Below are 16,828 nucleotides of genomic sequence, written 5' to 3' on the forward strand. Positions count from 1 at the left end.
TTGCGTCTCCTTCTGCGCATGTCTGATAGCCTGGAGGCTCTGCCTCTAGAAAGCCTCGGGACGATTGTGGCAGACGGTCACGGAGCGTCCGGGTCTGCGCGCCGCTCAGGGAGCTGGTGCGGCCCTAGTGGGAGTGGCGGGCGAGGCAGAAGGGTTGGACGAGGGCCGGGGGGAGGGAGGGGGCGGCCCTGCGCGGCTCCAGGGAGTAGGCGGGGGGACTGCGGTGCCCGAAGGTGGGGAGGAGCAGGACCCGCGGCGTAAGAACCTGAGAGGGCAGGTGGTGGCCGCCTTGGCGGAGTTTCCCTCTGGAGAAGTCGTCGGCGTCGGGCGTGGGGACGCCAGACCTCGGTGAGGCCGCAAATTCCGCGACGCAGGCCGCCTGGTCTCTGCGGCCACGGGAGTGGGGCATGTGCACATACGTGATGGGTGCGCCCTGCCCGCGAGTGGGGGGCGGGTTTGAGGGGAGCTTGGGTGCAGGGCAGAACTAGGTATAAAGGAATTATCTGGGAAAGTTACCTACGTGAGACTTCATTTTCTCGTCTGTGAAACTCAAGATATTAATAACGTGCCTCGTGGGGTTGTTCAGAGGATTAAATACCATAGCACAGTGCCTGGCAGTAAATGTTAGCTACCGTGGTTCATAGAAATAATTCTTCTTACTCGTTACTTTATGGCTCACAACCTGTCACTTAGGTCAGTATAACTCTCCCCACTGTAGCAGATTAGAACACTGGGACTGAGAGGACAGTTATATAGACAAAGCCACAAAACTATCAGATAACAAACTAGAAGACATACTCAGATTTTCTCCGAATGTCATGGTCTTTCGCATTTACTGTCTTGGTTATAAAAGCCAGCATTGCATCCTCCCCAGAACTTAGCAAAAATAATTTGACGTGTGAAGAAATAATTTGAACGGTTGAGTATTACCATGCAACAGCTCTGTTTCTGGGATTTCTAGATGTCTTCGGAGTCCTGGGGACAGACAGCATAATTGTTTCTGAGTTAGTTCTGTAACAGTCTAGTTTTGTGTTCTGAGCAGCCTTGGTTTGAGTTTATTGAAGGTCCGACCTGAGATTCTATGGAATAATGGATACTAAGAGTTGAACTGCGGGCCTGGGTGAAGGTTCCAATGAAAATGAATTTGTTCCTTAGGTGCATTTCTCATCTACCTTGGAATAAAGTACCTCTTGTGAAGTAAGGAGGAGTCTCTAGGAACAGAATCTGACGTGGGAGAGAACCACTCCACCATTTGAGCAAGTGTCTTAGCAGAGGCAGTAGTTCCTAGAAGGGAGCAGATCCCAGGTTTGCACCGCCTGCTCAGAATGAGTGAGATTTGGATGTTGCCACATTCAGAAGTCGTCACAGGCTGCCTGATGGAGGAAAGTCTGGACAAGTTTTCAGACGGCAGGGGAACTGGGCTGAGAGGAATGAAGGAGGGTTAGGCTACTCAGGAAATATAAGTTCATTGGAGAGCTTTTGAGGACATGGTGTGAGGAAAGGAGCTTTACAGCTAGATTGGAATGAATTCTGTTTTAGCAATCCCAGTTAAACCCGCACTCTCTATTTTTCACTCACTCATCCCAGATTCTGAGCTCTTAGCACAGTGAATCTGGCATCTAAAAATACGCTGATGATTTTCTTATACAAAACAGTATAACAAGAACTTTCTATTTGTCTTGTTAAAAGTTGGGAAAAATTGGTCCTAAGGGTGTAAATGAATTTCCCTGGCTTTGTGTTAGTGGCAGAGCCAAGAGTAGATGTTGAGTCTCCTGATACCCAGGCCGGTTGCTGCTGCATCATCATTGGTAAAATGTTTCTTAAAAGGCAGTCTTTTGAGGATCTATATATAATTTTTTGTATTTTTTTTACTTTTATCCATATTAAAAATTTTTTTAATTAGTTGATTTTTAAAATTGAAGTATCATTGATTTACAGTGTTTCAGGTGTACAGCAAAGTGATTCAGTTACACATATATATATTCTTTTTCAGATTCTTTTCCATTATAGATTATTACAAGATACTGAATAGCTTTATATATATAACTATATTTTATAGTTCCCTGTGCTGTACAGTAGGTCCTTGTTGTTTATCTATACACATACTTTAGAAAAACACTTAAAAAGTAGCCTTGAAGTGCCTCCTTCCCTTTTTCCGTAGCTTTGGGTGAATTCTCTACCTCAAGCAGTAAATAAGAAAATATATGTGTACATTACAACATTTGCTGTATATCTTAATGAAAGCTTAGTGTTCCTTCATTTAGGGTATTGTTATTTGACCAATTTCCTTGTAATTTTTAAATTTATTTGAAATAAAGGGGTACATATATTGTTTAAAAAAAAAGTAGAAAATAATTACATTCACCCAGTGAAAAATTGCATACCCAAGCTCTGCATGACCATATCACAGTCACACATAGACATGTGAGTACTTTTTTTCATATGTCCCTTCCTGCCCCTTCTGCAGGATGAAAAGGATATTCTCCCACATAGAAGCATTTTACCCGGGCTATTTTTGTAGCCATTTAAATAGGCAAATCCAGGAGTTGCAGGCAGTCTATATCTCTAATGACTTTATTCCTCTCTTTCTATCCCAGCTATACCTTCAGAGATTTCAACATTTTTCCAAGACCAGCAAAATATGAAGAAATCTTATGTGAGTTGTTAAAGTCTTTCTACACTGTTTAACAATGTATTTTATGAGGTTAATGACTCCTATACTTGAAATGGAAAAGTAGAAATAGGTAAAATGAAACTGAGGGAAACAGCATAGCATAATGGTTCTCAAACTTTAATGTGCATTAAAATCACCTGGAAAGTTTGCAAAAGATGGAATGGGGCCTGAGATTGCAGGTGATGGTGATATTGAGGTCTACAGGCCAGTAACATTGGAATAGCAGGTCACTAGAGCAGAATTGGCAAGGAAACACATACACACAGATCATAAGAAATTATGTGGTTACCAAAATCAAGCTGCAAATATTTATTTATTTATTTAAAAATTAATTTTTATTGGAGTATAGTTGCTTTATGATGTTGTGTTCATTTCTACAGTACAGCAAAGTGAATCAGCTATATGTATACCTATATCCCCTCTTATTTTTTGGATTTCCTCCCCATTTAGGTCACCACAGAGCATTGAGTAGAGTTCCCTGAGCTATAGAGTAGGTTCTCATTAGAGCTGCAAATATTTCTGACCATTCTGGTAGTCACGGCCAAAAAAAAGACTATGTTACATGGCTTTTATTGATCATGTGAATAAAGCTGCCTGATTCCTTTTGGAGCCAAAAGATTTTCTGACATTGAAAGCTGAAAGAAGAAAAAAAAAACCCTTTTGTTTCTTTTCCTGTAAATGATGAACAACCTTTTGGTGGCAACCATGAAATAAATGCCTGTAATTATTCTTCAGTGGATGCAAAAGATGATACCAAGCAAAACCCAGTTAATGAGATTTTTCAGGAGGCCATATTACTGATGCTCATGTAGACAGCTTTCTGATGGTCTTGGGTTTTTTGGGGGGGCCCACCCCTGCATAAAACTAGAACATCTACAGAATAAATTGACTGCATGTCCTTAAAATAAATTTCTAAAATTCTTTGTCTTGCTCAGTATATAGAGTGTTCAGTTAAGAGAAGATTTTCTGGCAGGTGTTTCTGCACCTAATCAAATTTCAATCTGCTTCATGCAGAATGGATTCTGCCTCATCATTTGCTGGAATTTGGTCAGTGAAAGTCACCAATAATATATATTGTTTAAGTACACGTAAACAATTAACCATTTTAAAGTGTACATTTCAGTGGCGTTTAATACATTCATAGTATTGTGCAACCATCATCACTATCTAGTTCCAGAACATTTCCATCATCCCAAAATAAAACCTAATACCCTTTAAAGTCATTCTCTATTCCCCTTTTACCCCAGTCCCTGGCAACTACTAATTTACTTTCTGACTCTAAGAATTGCCTCGTGTAGATATTTTACATAAATGTAATTATACAGTATGTGTTTTTTGTGTCTTTCATTTAGTATGTTTTCGAATTTCATCCATATTGCAGCATGTATCAGATTTCATTCCTTCCCCACCCCCCAGCTTTATTAAGGTATAATTGACAAAATTGTAAGATATTTAAAGTACATATCATGACAATTTGATATACATATATGTTATGAAAGGATTCCTCCCATCTAGTAAATTAACACATCCACCACCTCACATATTTTTCTCTTTTTTTGTGAGACATTTAAGTTCTCCGCAGATTTCAATTATACAATCAATACAATGTTATCAGTGTAGTCACCATGTTATACATTAGATCCTCAGACCTTTTTCATTTTATAGCTGAAAGCTTGTACCCTTTTACCAAGATTTCATATCTTTTCATGACTCAATATTCCACTGTATGGAGGTACCACATTTTGTTTATGCAGGTATCAATTGATGGACGTCTTTGTTGTTTCCACCTTACAGCTATTGTGAATAGGGCCACCGTCAACATTTGTGCACATTTTTGTTTGAAAACCTGTTTTCTGCCTGTATCACTGCATCTTTTCCAGTCTTGAATAGTCTCATTAAATAATTGTATTTCATTAAAAAAAAAGAAAACCTGTTTCAATTATGGGTATATACCTAGAAGTGGAAATGCTGGGTCCTATGTTAATTATTTTTAACTTAATGAGGAACCACCAAACTTTTTCACAGTGGCTGCACAATTTTACATTTTCACCAGCAATATATGAGAGTTCCAGCTTTTCCTTATCCTCAGCAACACTTGTTAACATCTGTATTTTTTTATTATAGCCATCCTAGTGTGTGCAAAGTCGTATCTCATTGTGGTTTTGATTTGCTTTTCCCTAATGACAAATGAGCACCATTTTGTGTGCTTCTTGGACATTTCTATAACTACTTTGCAGACATATTTATTCGTGTCCTTTGTCCATTTTTAAATTGGGTTGTTTATTATAAGAGTATTTCGGGTACTAGGCTTCTATCAGTTACATGATTTTCAAATATTTCCTCCCATTCTTTGAGTTGTCTTTTCATTCTTTTGATAGTATATACTTTGAATCAAAAAGGGTTTAATTTTTTTTAATAAATTAGTTTAGTGGTGCTTGATTCTTTTTTTTATAAATTTATTTTATATTTGGCTGCGTTGGGTTTTTGTTGCTGCGTGCGGGCTTTCTCTAGTTGCAGCGAGCGGGGGCTACTCTTCGTTGCGGTGGGTGGGCTTCTCATTGCAGTGGCTTCTCGTTGTGGAGCACAGGCTCTAGGCACGCAGGTTTCAGTAGTTGTGGCTCGCAGGCTCAGTAGTTGCGGCTTGGATCTAGAACGCAGGTTGAGTAGTTGTGGCTTACGGGCTTAGTTGCTCCATGGCATGTGGGATCTTCCCAGACCAGGGTTCAAACCCGTGTCCCCTGTATTGGCAGGAGGATTCTTAACCACTGCACCACCAGGAAAACCCAAGGGTTTTAATTGTGATGAAGTTTGGTTTATGTATTTTTCTTCTGTTGTATGTGCTTTTGATGTTGTATCTAAGAACTCATTGCCAAACCAAGATCATGAAGATTTACTGTGTTTTCTCCTAAGAGTGTTACAGTTTTAGCTCTTACATTTAGGTCTTTGATCTATTTTGAGTTAATTTTTGCATATATAACATGAGGAAGGGGTCCAGTTTCATATATTTGTATGTGGATATCCAGTTGTCCCAACACCGTTTGTTGAAGAGACTGTTTTTTTCACGTTGAGTGGTCTTGGTACTCTTGATGAGAAATAGTTCACCAGAGATGTGTAGGTTTTTTCCCAGATTTTCAGTTCTGTTCACTTGATCTATATGTGTACCCTTATGCCAGTTCCATACTGTTTTGATTCTCTAGCTTTGTGGCAAGTTTTGAAGTCAGAACACGTGAGTCCTCTGATTTGTTCTTCTTTGTCAAGTTTGTTTTGGCTATTCGAGGTTCCTTGCAATTCCACGTGAATATAAAGATCATGTCCATTTCTGCAAAAAAAGGCTGTTGGATTTTTCATCGAATTTGTGGAACACTGGGGAGTATTCTTATCTTGACTATATTAAGTATTTTATCCCATGAACAAGGAGCGTCCTTCCATTATTTAGGTCTTTAATTTTTTTCAGCAAAGTCTTGTAGTTTTCAGTGTATACAAGTCTTGGACCTCCTTGGTTAACTCTGTTCCAAAGTATTTTATTCTTTTTGATGGTATTGTAAGTACAGTTGTTTTCTTAATTTACTTTTGGATTGTTCATTAAACTGATATTTTGTGTGTTAATCTTGTGTTCTACAATTTTATTGAATTTATTAGCTCTAATAATTTTTTGATGGATATTTTAGGATTTTCTGTGTGTAAGATCATGTCATCTAAAGACAGAGATAGTTTTACTTCACTGTTTCTAATTTGGATGGCTTTACTTCTTTTTATTGCCTGGTTTCTCTGGCTGGGACTTCTTTTACAGTGTTGAATAGAAGTGACCAAGGTGGGTATTCTTGTCTTGTTCTGCATTTTAGTGGGAAAGCTTTCAGTCTTTTACCATTAAATACTAGCTATGGGTTTTTCGTAAAAGCCTTTTTATCAGGTTGGGAAGTTCACTTCTATTCCTAGTTTATTGAGTGATTTTATCCTGAAAAGATTTTGGATGTAGTCAAGTGCTTTTTCTGCTTCACTTGAGCACCATGTGGGGATTTTTCATCTTCATTTGGTATATTAAATTGATTTTCTCATGTTGAACTGCTCTTGCATTCCTGGTATAAATTCTACTTCGTCATGATTCATGATCTGTTTATTTATTTGTTTATTCATTCATTCATTCATTCATAATGCACCACGCAGCTTGTGGGATCTTAGTTTCCCGACCAGGGATGGAACCCTTGCCCCCAGCAGTGGAAGTGTGGAGTCCTAATCACTGAACCGCCAGGGAATTACCCATGATCCTTTTAATATGTTGTTTGGACTCAATTTTGTAGTATTTTGTTGAGGATATTACATTTATATTCGTAAGGAATATTGGCCTGTAATTTCATTTTATTGTGATGCCTTTATCTAACTTAGATATTAGGGTAATTAATGCTGGCCTCATTGAATTAGTTAAGAAGTACAGTTTACCCTTGAACTACACAGGTTTAAACTGCATGGGTCCTCTTATATGCAGAGTTTTTTCAATACTAGATATTACAGTACTACACAATCCATGGATGGTTGAATCTGCAGGTGCAGAACCGCAGATAAGGAGGGATAGCTCTGAAGTTATACTCGGATTTTTAACCACACTGAGGTCATCACCCCTAACCCCTGCGTTTTTCAGGGGTCTGAAAAACGTTTTTCCAGGGTTTTTCTTCCTCTTTTTTGGAAGAGTTTGGGAAGGATTAGTGTTAATTCTTCTTTAAATGTTTGTTAAAATTCAGCAGTGAAGTCATCTGGTTCTGGACTTTTCTTTGTTGAAAAGTTTTTCATTACTGATTTGATCTCTTTGCTTGCTATTCACATTTTGTATTTCTTCCTGAATCAGTTGGTTATTTGTGTTTCTAGGAATTTATTCATTTAATCTAAGTTTCTAATTTTTTGACGTAAATTGTTTTTAGTATTGTCTTATAACCCTCTTTATTTCTGTTAGGTTGGTAGTAATGTCTCCATTTCTGATTTTAATATTTTGAGTCTTTTTTACTTTGTCAGTCTAGCTAGAGGTTTGTCAGTTTTGTTGATTGTTTTTTAGAGAAGCACTTTTGGTTTTGTTCATTCTATTTTTTTCCCCCACTTATTTGTCTCTCCTCTAATCTTTATTATTTCCTTCCTCCTGTCAGAGACAAAGACCAAAATATATCTATATTCCTTACTGTATCACAGTATCAGAAGGATAGAGACAAACAGGGAGAATACCATGTGATGACAGAAGCAGAGATTGGAGTAATGCAGCTTCAATCCAGAGAATGTCAAGTATTGCTGGCCACCATCGGAAATAAGGGGGAGGCAAGGAAAGTTTCTGTCTAGAGTCCCAGAGGGAGCATGGCCTTGCTAACACCTTGCTTTTGGATGTCTAGACTCTAGAACTATGAGAGGATAAATTTCTCATTACAAACCACCAGTTTGTGGGAATTTGTCATAGCAGCCCTAGGGATCTAATCCATGTGCCATAGATTTGTAATTACTGTTTTATGCTTTTGTCTTTTAAGTTAGATAGAGAAAAAAAGGAGCTATTAACCAAAAATATAATAATATTGGCTTTCACATATACCTTTATAGTTTTTAAAATTATTTATTTGTTTGTTTATTTTATTTATTTATTTTGGCTGTGCCAGGTCTTAGTTGAAGCATGTGGGCATGCGGGACCTTTAGTGGTGGCATGTGGACTTCTTAGTTGTGCATGCAGGCTCCTTAGTTGCAGCATGTGGACTCTTAGTTGCAGCATGTATGTGGGATCTAGTTCCCCAACCAAGGATCAAACCTGAGCCCCCTGCATTGGGAGCACAGAGTCTTACCCACTGGACCACCAGGGAAGTCCCTACCTTTATAGTTTAATGGTGTTCTTTGTTTCTTTAACTAGCTTTGAGTTAGTGTCTTCCATTCATTTTAGCCTGAAGGACTCTTTAGGTTTTCTTGAAGGACAAGTCTATTAGCAACAAACTCCCTCGGCTTTTGTTTATCTGAGAATGGCTTAATTTCTCTTTGTTTGGAAGAACAGTATTTTTGAATATAGAATTCTTCATTGAAAGCTTTTCTTTCAGCACTTTAATACGTCATGCCACTGCTTCTTGTCCTCCATGGTTCTGATGAGAAATTGGATATTCCTTTTCAGGATCTTCTGTACATGATGAGTCACTTCTCTCTTATTTCTTTCAAGATTCTCTTTATCTTTGACAATTGATTATACTGTGTTTTAGTGGGTCTCTTTGTGCGTATCTTACTTGAAGTTCCTTGAGCTTTTTGGATATGTAGGTTCATGTCTTTCATCAACTTTGGGAGGTTTTCGGCTTTTATTTTTTCAAACATTTTTTCTGTCTTTTACTTTCCTTCTGGTACTCCCAATATGCAAATATTGGTGTGCTTGATGGTGTCCCACAGGTCTCTTAGGCTCTGTCTATCTTTCTTTATTCTTTTTTCTTTCTCAAACAGTATAATTTCAGTTTACCTATCTTCTAGTTTGCTGATTCTTTTTTCCATCTGTTCACATCTGCTGTTGAACCCTCTACTGAAGTTTTTATTTCAATTTTTGTACTTTTCAACTTCAGGATTTCTATTTGTTGATATTCTCTTTGGTGGAACATCATTCTTCTGGTTTCCTTTAATTTCCCCCCCATGGTTCCTTTACTTCTTTAACCTTATTTAAGACAATTGATTTATAATTTTTGTCTAGTAAATCCAAAGATTAGGCCTCCTCAGGGAAGGTGTCTGTGAATTTTTTTCTTGTGAAAGGGCTATACTTTCTCATTTAAATGCCTTATAATTTTTTGGTGAAACTGGACATTTTGAATATTATAATGTGTTAATTCAGAGATCAGATCTCCTCCCCAACCCTCAGAGTTGTTACTGTTGTGTGAGGCATAGTTTTTTGTTTGTTTTGTAAATGTCTAAACTATATTTGTAAAGACTGTCTTCTTTGTTGCATGTCATTACTGAAATCTCTGTCCCATTTACATAGTGCTCAACTAGTGATTTAACAGAGATTTCCTTAAGTGCCTGGAGTCAACAAAACCAAAAATCTCCCCAGTCCTTACTGTAGGGTTTGTATGTATTGGAGCATATCCTCAACACCACACTGGGCAGTTTAAAACTCTTCCCTCACCCTCACTTGTTATTTGTACAGAGCTTGATAGTCACCCAGAATTGAGAGCTTAGGATTTTGTCAGGTCTTTTTTGAACATGTGCCTCATCCTAGATATGTGTGGGTCTTCTAGATTTCCAGGACTATATGGAAACTTTTCAAAGCCCCAAAGCATTTCACTCCCCAGCTTTTCTTCACAGACTTTTTTGACATATCTTTTGTATGCTCCAGCTGACGTCCTTTGCCCCAGTGGCAGCAGCTGGTTCCTTTGCCTTTAAATGTTTTCAGTAAATGCCCTTCATGTAGTCATTTCTCTGATGTGAGAGGTTCTGAGCATTCTGCTGTAGTCTTTTCAGGTCTCCACCAGACAGTTCAAAACAAACAACCCCAATTGTTGAGAAATAACTCCATTCTGCTCTCTCTGGCACCAGGAATCTACACCAAGAATATTGGAGTCCATCTTCAAGACCAAATGTTACTGGTTGAACTGTCTCCTGAAAATTTATATGTTAAAGTCCTAATCATTGATATCTCAGAATATGATCTTACTGGGAGAAAGGGTCTTTACAGAGGTAGTCAGGTTAAAGTGAGGTCATTAGAGTGGGCCCTAATCCAATACTAGTGTCCTTATAAAAGGGAAATTTGGACACAGAGCTACATATAGCAGGAAAATGTTGTAGAGTTACAGGGAGAAGACAGCCATCTGAAAGCCAAGGAGAAAGGCTTTGAATAGATTCTTATCTCACAGCCCTCAGAAGGAACCAGCCCTGCTGACATCTTAATCTTGGACTTCTAGCCTCCAGATCTGTGAGATAATAAACTTATGTTGTTTAAGCCACTCAGTCTGTATACTTTGTTATGGCAACCGTAGCAAGCTAATACAGCCTGAGAGGGTGAGACGGAGCAAGGGTAAGTTAAAACAACACAAGATCCCTCCTACCAGGTTTCAGTTGCATTTTTCTTGATTAATCATTCTCTTGATTGTTGTAACCTTTGTCTATTTTCCAGAGTTCTGCTAAAGTTGATTCTGATAGTTTTTGCCAGGTTTTTAGGTGTTCCTTTGGAGGGATGTGGCCCTGAGAGTTCTGTGCTCTGCTGTTTTCCCTGGTCAGAGTCTGTTACCAATGATATGTTGCAGTTTTGGAGTTACTTGACCTCTCTGCCTCATTTGACCCCGCTGCCTGCTCTTCTGCACAGCCTCTACTAGCAGCTCCTATAACTTCATACAGCCCTCCTTCTACCCCTCTAGTGATGTCTCCTTCAGAACAATTAAGGACTTTGACTCCTGGCAATTAATGTATCCCTGTATATTAGTTTCCTGTTACAGCTGTAACAAATTGCCACAGATTTAATGGTTTAAACCAACACAAAGTTAGAGGGAAGTCCAAATTAATCTTACAAGGTGATGACAGGACTTGTACCTTCTGGGCTCTGGTGGGAGAATCTGTTTCCTTGCTTTTTTCAGCTGTTGTGGCACCTTCCTCCATTTTCAAGGCATATCACATCGGTCTCAACTCTTTATATTGCCTTCTCCTCTTCTGTAGTCACATCTCTTTCTGGCTCCTTCTTATTTATTAGGACACTTTTGATTATCCTTAGCATCCACCTGGATAATCCAGGATGCTCTCTTTTCAGGATTCTTAGCTAATCACATCTACAAAGGCCCTCTTGCCGTATACAGTAATATTCACATGTTCCAGGATTAGGACATGAATATCCTTAGGCCATTATTCAGCCTACCACAGCTGGGTTTTCATCCTTGACTCACTGTTCATATACATGTTTATACATTTATATATATACATTAATTTCTCATTCTATTTGTGTAAGTAGACAGAAATGTATGTATCATGGAAGAATATATATTTTGTTTTATATGCTTCTTAGAATTATGTCAGTTATCTCATTTGATATGTAGGTTACTGTACCTCCGTTTTAAAATTTTTAATATTTTACTTAAGATTGGTCCAAATCGATTAATACTTTATAATTTTTAATGTCATATAATATTTTATTATGAGACCATACCACATTTTAGTTTTCCATTTCTTTACTGAGAGACGCTTGCCATTTCCATTTTTCATTGTCATGTATAATACAGGTGTACCTTGTTTTATTGTGCTTTGCTTTACTGCACTTCACAGATACTGTATTTTTCTTACAAATTGAAGGTTTGTGGTAAATCTGCATCGAGTCTTTTGGCACATTGTTCCAAAAGCATTTGCTCACTTCTTGTCTGTTGTCATATTTTGGTAATTTTCACAATATTTCAAACGTTTTCATTATTATTATATTTGTTATGGTGATCTGTGATCAGTGATCTTTGATGTTACTATTTTAATTGTTTTGGGGCACCACAAACCACACCCATATAAGACAGTGAACTTAAATGTATCTGTTTCGACTGCTCCACCAACCAGCTGTTCCCCGGTCTCTTTCCCTCTCCTTGGGCCTCTGTATTCCCTGAGACACAACAGTATTGAAATTAGGCAAACTAATAACTCTACAATGGCCTTTAAGTGTTCAAGTGAAAGGAAGAATCGCACATCTCTCACTTTAAATCAAAAGCTAGATTAAACTTAGTGAGGAAAGCATGCCGAAAGCCTAGATAGACCAAAAGCTAGGCCTCTTGCACCAAACTGTTAGTCAAGTTGTGAGTGCAAGGAAAAGTTCTTGAAGGAAATTAAAAGTGCTACTCCAGTAAACACATAAATGATAAGAAAGTGAAACAGCCTTATTGCTGATATGGAGAAAGTTTTAGTGGTCTGGATAGAAGATGAAAGCAGCTACAACATTCCCTTAACCAAAGCCTAATCCAGAGCAAGGACCTAATTCTCTTTTCTTCAATTCCATGTAAGGCTGAGAGAGGTGAGGAAAGCTGCAGAAGAAACATCTGAAGCTAGCAGAGGCTGGTTCATGAGGTTTAAGGAAAGAAGACGTCTCCATAATATCAAAGTGCAAGGTGAAGCAGCAATTGCTGATGTAGAAACTAGAGCAAGTTATCTAGAAGACCTAGCTAAGATAATTAGTGAAGGTGGCTACACTAAACAACAGATTTTCAATGTAGACAAAACAGCCTTAAATTGGAAGAACATACCATCTAGGACTTGCATGGCTAGAGAGGAGAAGTCAGTGCCTGGCTTCAAAGGACAGGCTGATTCTCTTGTTAGGGGCTAATGCAGCTGTTGACCTTAAGTTGAAGCCGATGCTCATTTACCATTTGCAAAGTCCTAGGACCCTTAAGAATTATGCTAAATCTACTCTGCCTGTGCTCTATAAATGGAACAACAGAGCCTGGATGACAGCACATCAGTTTATAACATGGTTTGATGAATATTCTAAGCCTACTATTGAGACTTACTGCTCAGAAAAAAAGATTCCTTTCAAAATACTACTGTTCATTGACAGTGCACCTCGTCACCCAAGAGCTCTGATGGAGATGTACAATGAGATTAATAATGTTTTCATGCCTGATAACACAGCGTCTGCAGTCCATGGGTCAAGGAGTGATTTTGATGTTCAAGTCTTGTTATTTAAAAAATACATTTCATAACACTATAGCTGTCATAGACAGTGATTTCTCTGATGGATCTGGCAAAGTAAAAACCTGGAAAGGATTCACCATTCTAGAAGCTATTAGGAATGTTTGTGATTCATCAGAAGAGGGCTACGTATCAACATTAACAGGCATTTTGAAGAAGCTGATTTCAGCCCTCATGGATGACTTTGAGGAGTTTGAGACTTCAGAGGAGGAAGTAATTGCAGGTATGGTAGAAATAGCAAGAGAACTACAACTAGAAGTGGAGCCTGAAGATACTACTGAATTACTCCAATCTCTTGATAAAATTTTAACGGTTGAGGAGTTGCTCCTTCTAGATGAGCAAAGAAAGTGGTTTCTTGAGATCGAATCTACTCTTGGTGAAGATTGTATGAGACTGTTCAGTTATGGGAAGAAAATACTCAGGTGCCTACCTACATTTTTTTAATCTAAAAAAATAAGAATGAAATTTTATATATAGATTGACAATATAAGTTTACAATTTATAAATAAATAAAAAGGTTTCCCAGAAGGAAGAGTAAGCAGATATTTTGGACACCCCTATTCTACAGGAGTTATATCCAAAATTATTCAATAACTCACTCCCTGAATAACTCCATAGCTCTTTATCTTATCATAGTCCCAAATGGTACTCTCTTATGTGCTAATTGCTTTTCCTTTAACTACTATTCTTAGAGGTATCCATGGTTATGCTGTTGCCCCAGGTTCATGACTGTTACTCTAATGTTGTTTAACCACTCAGAATTTTACCTCCTCAGTGAAACCCACCCTAATAGCAGGAATAGAACTTTTGTCCCCTTTGAAACCGCAATCAACTTTGCTCATCTTTTCACAATAGTAACATCTTATTGTAGTTATATGCTTGTATATTTGTCTGTTTTTCAGATTATATGCTTCTTGATAACAGTAACATTGCTTTGTCTTCAGATTCCCCCAAAGTAGGATAGTTTTTATGGCATGCAAGCATCAATAACTTATATTAATAACTGGAGAGAATTAGTAGGGAATATCTGTTAGGATTTCTCCCTCCCCAACCAAGTACAGTGCAGAAGTAGACATCCCAAAACATATTTTGATTGACTCTGAATAGTGAACAGTATAACCATTCTCATGTAGCTTCTCCATGTCTTTCAATTCTGATTACTTAAATTTGAGCACAAATGTGCTATTTCAGGAATCCTTATCATTTGAGGATGTGACTTTGGACTTCACCCAGGAGGAGTGGCAGCAGCTGGACCCTGCTCAGAGGACACTGTACAGGGATGTGATGCTGGAGAACTATAGTCACCTCGTCTCAGTGGGTAGGGATTGTTTTCCATGTAGATTCCTAGTATGCATGTCCTTTCTTGGTTGCTGACACCTGTGGAAATTTTTTGAGTTTGAAGATACTTAGGCTTGAGATCCAGGGTGATAAGAAGAAGGACTGCTGAAACACCATAAAGAATTTTTCTTATCCCAATAATAGATTGAAATTGGTCCCTGAAGCTTCATTTTCTGTTTTCTTCAGGAGCCGTAAAGCCCATGAGCCTAGCGCAATTACCATGTCATTTCCCATTCACAGGGTATTGCATCCCTAAACCAGAACTGATCTTCAGGTTGGAACAAGGAGAGCAACCATGGGTATTAGAGGAAGAGTCCCCAAGCCAGAGCTCCCCAGGTGAGTTAGGCTGTATTAAACAGAAGGACACCTGGTGATAGGTACGAATTCTTATTAATCTTAAGTATTGCTCATGTGTTCATTTTTTCTATTAACATCTTTATTGGAGTATAATTGCTTTACAGTGTTGTGTTAGTTTCTGCTGTGTGACAAAGTGAATCAGCTTTATGCATATGTATATCCCCATATTTCCTCCCTCTTGCATCTCCCTCCCACCTTCCTTATCCCATCCCTCTAGGTGGTTGCAAAGCACCAAGCTGATCTCCCTGTGCCATGCAACTGCTTCCCACTAGCTATCTATTTTACATTTGGTAGTGTATATATGTCAATGCTACTCTCTTGCTTCATCCCATCTTACCCTTCACCCTCCCAGCGTCCTCAAGTCCATTCTCTACAGCTGTGTCTTTATTCCTGTCCTGCCCCTAGGTTCATCAGAACCTTTTTTTTTTTCTTTTAGATTCCATATATATGTGTTAGTACATGGTATTTATATTTCTCTTTCTGAGTTACTTCACTCTGTATGACAGACTGTAGGTCCATCCACCTTACTACAAATAACTCAATTTTGCTTCTTTTTTATGGCTGAGTAATACTACATTGTATATATGTACCACATATTCTTTATCCATTCGTCTGTCGATGGGCATTTAGGTTGCTTCAGTGTGCTGGCTATAGTAAATAGAGCTGCAGTGAACATTGTGGTATATGACTCTTTTTGAATTATGGTTTTCTCAGGGTATATACCCAGTAGTGGGATTGCTGGGTCATATGGTAGTTCTATTTTTAATTTTTTAAGGAGCCTCCATACTGTTCTCCTTAGTGGCTGTACCAATTTACATTCCCACCAACAAGGCAAGAGTGTTCCCTTTTCTCCACACCCTCTCCAGCATTTATTGTTTGTAGATTTTTTGATGATGGCCATTCTGACCGGTGTGAGGTGATACCTCATTGTAGTTTTGATTTGCATTTCTCTAATGATTAGTGATGTTGAGCACATTTTCATGTGTTTGTTGGCAATCGGTATATCTTCTCTGGAGAAATGTCTATTTAGATCTTCTGCCCATTTTTGGATTGAGTTGTTTGTTTTTTTGATACTGAGCTGCATGAGCTGCTTGTATATTTTGGAGATTAATGCTTTGTCAGTTGCTTCATTTGCAAATATTTTCTCCCATTCTGAGGGTTGTCTTTTCATCTTGTTTATGGTTTCCTTTGCTCTGCCAAAGCTTTTAAGTTTCATTAGGTCCCATTTGTTTATTTTTGTTTTTATTTCCATTTCTCTAGGAGGGGGGACAAAAAGGATCTTGCTGTGATTTATGTCATAGAGTGTTCTGCCTATGTTTTCCTCTAAGAGTTTTATAGTGTCTGGCCATACATTTAGGTCTTTAATCCATTTTGAGTGTATTTTTGTGTATAGTGTTAGGAAGTGTTCTAATTTCATTCTTTTACCTGTAGCTGTCCATTTTTCCCAGCACCACTTATTGAAGAGGCTGTCTTTTCTGCATTGTATACTCTGGCCTTTTATCAAAGATAAGGTGACCATATGTGCATGTTTTATCTCTGGGCTTTCTATCCTGTTCCACTGATCTATATTTCTGTTTTTGTGCCAGTACGATACTGTATTGATTAGTGTAACTTTGTAGTATAGTCTGAAGTCCAGGAGTCTGATTCCTCTAGCTCCATTTTTCTTCTCAAGATTGTTTTGGCTACTCGGGATATTTTCTGTTTCCATACAAATTGCGAAAATTTTTGTTCTAGTTCTGTGAAAAATGTCAGTGGTAGTTTGATAGGGATTGCATTGAATCTGTAGATTGCTTTGGGTAGTATAGACATTTTCACAATATTGATTCT

The 16,828-nt window shown here is 38.2% G+C and overlaps 1 long non-coding RNA gene across 1 annotated transcript in view; it reads left to right on the forward strand.

Annotated features, from left to right (window-relative positions):
- Positions 1-229: 229 nt before the first annotated feature.
- The window catches only part of LOC309971577, a 33,179-nt gene continuing 16,580 nt past the window's right edge, over positions 230-16,828 (forward strand). Inside the window, exons 1-2 of the long non-coding RNA XR_014326740.1 lie at positions 230-348; positions 2,598-2,656. This is a non-coding gene — a long non-coding RNA (uncharacterized lncRNA). The remainder of the gene's footprint in view (positions 349-2,597; positions 2,657-16,828) is intronic.

Source organism: Leucopleurus acutus (genome assembly GCF_964270905.1).
Source record: "Leucopleurus acutus genome assembly, chromosome: 14".
Lineage (NCBI taxonomy): Eukaryota > Metazoa > Chordata > Mammalia > Artiodactyla > Delphinidae > Leucopleurus > Leucopleurus acutus.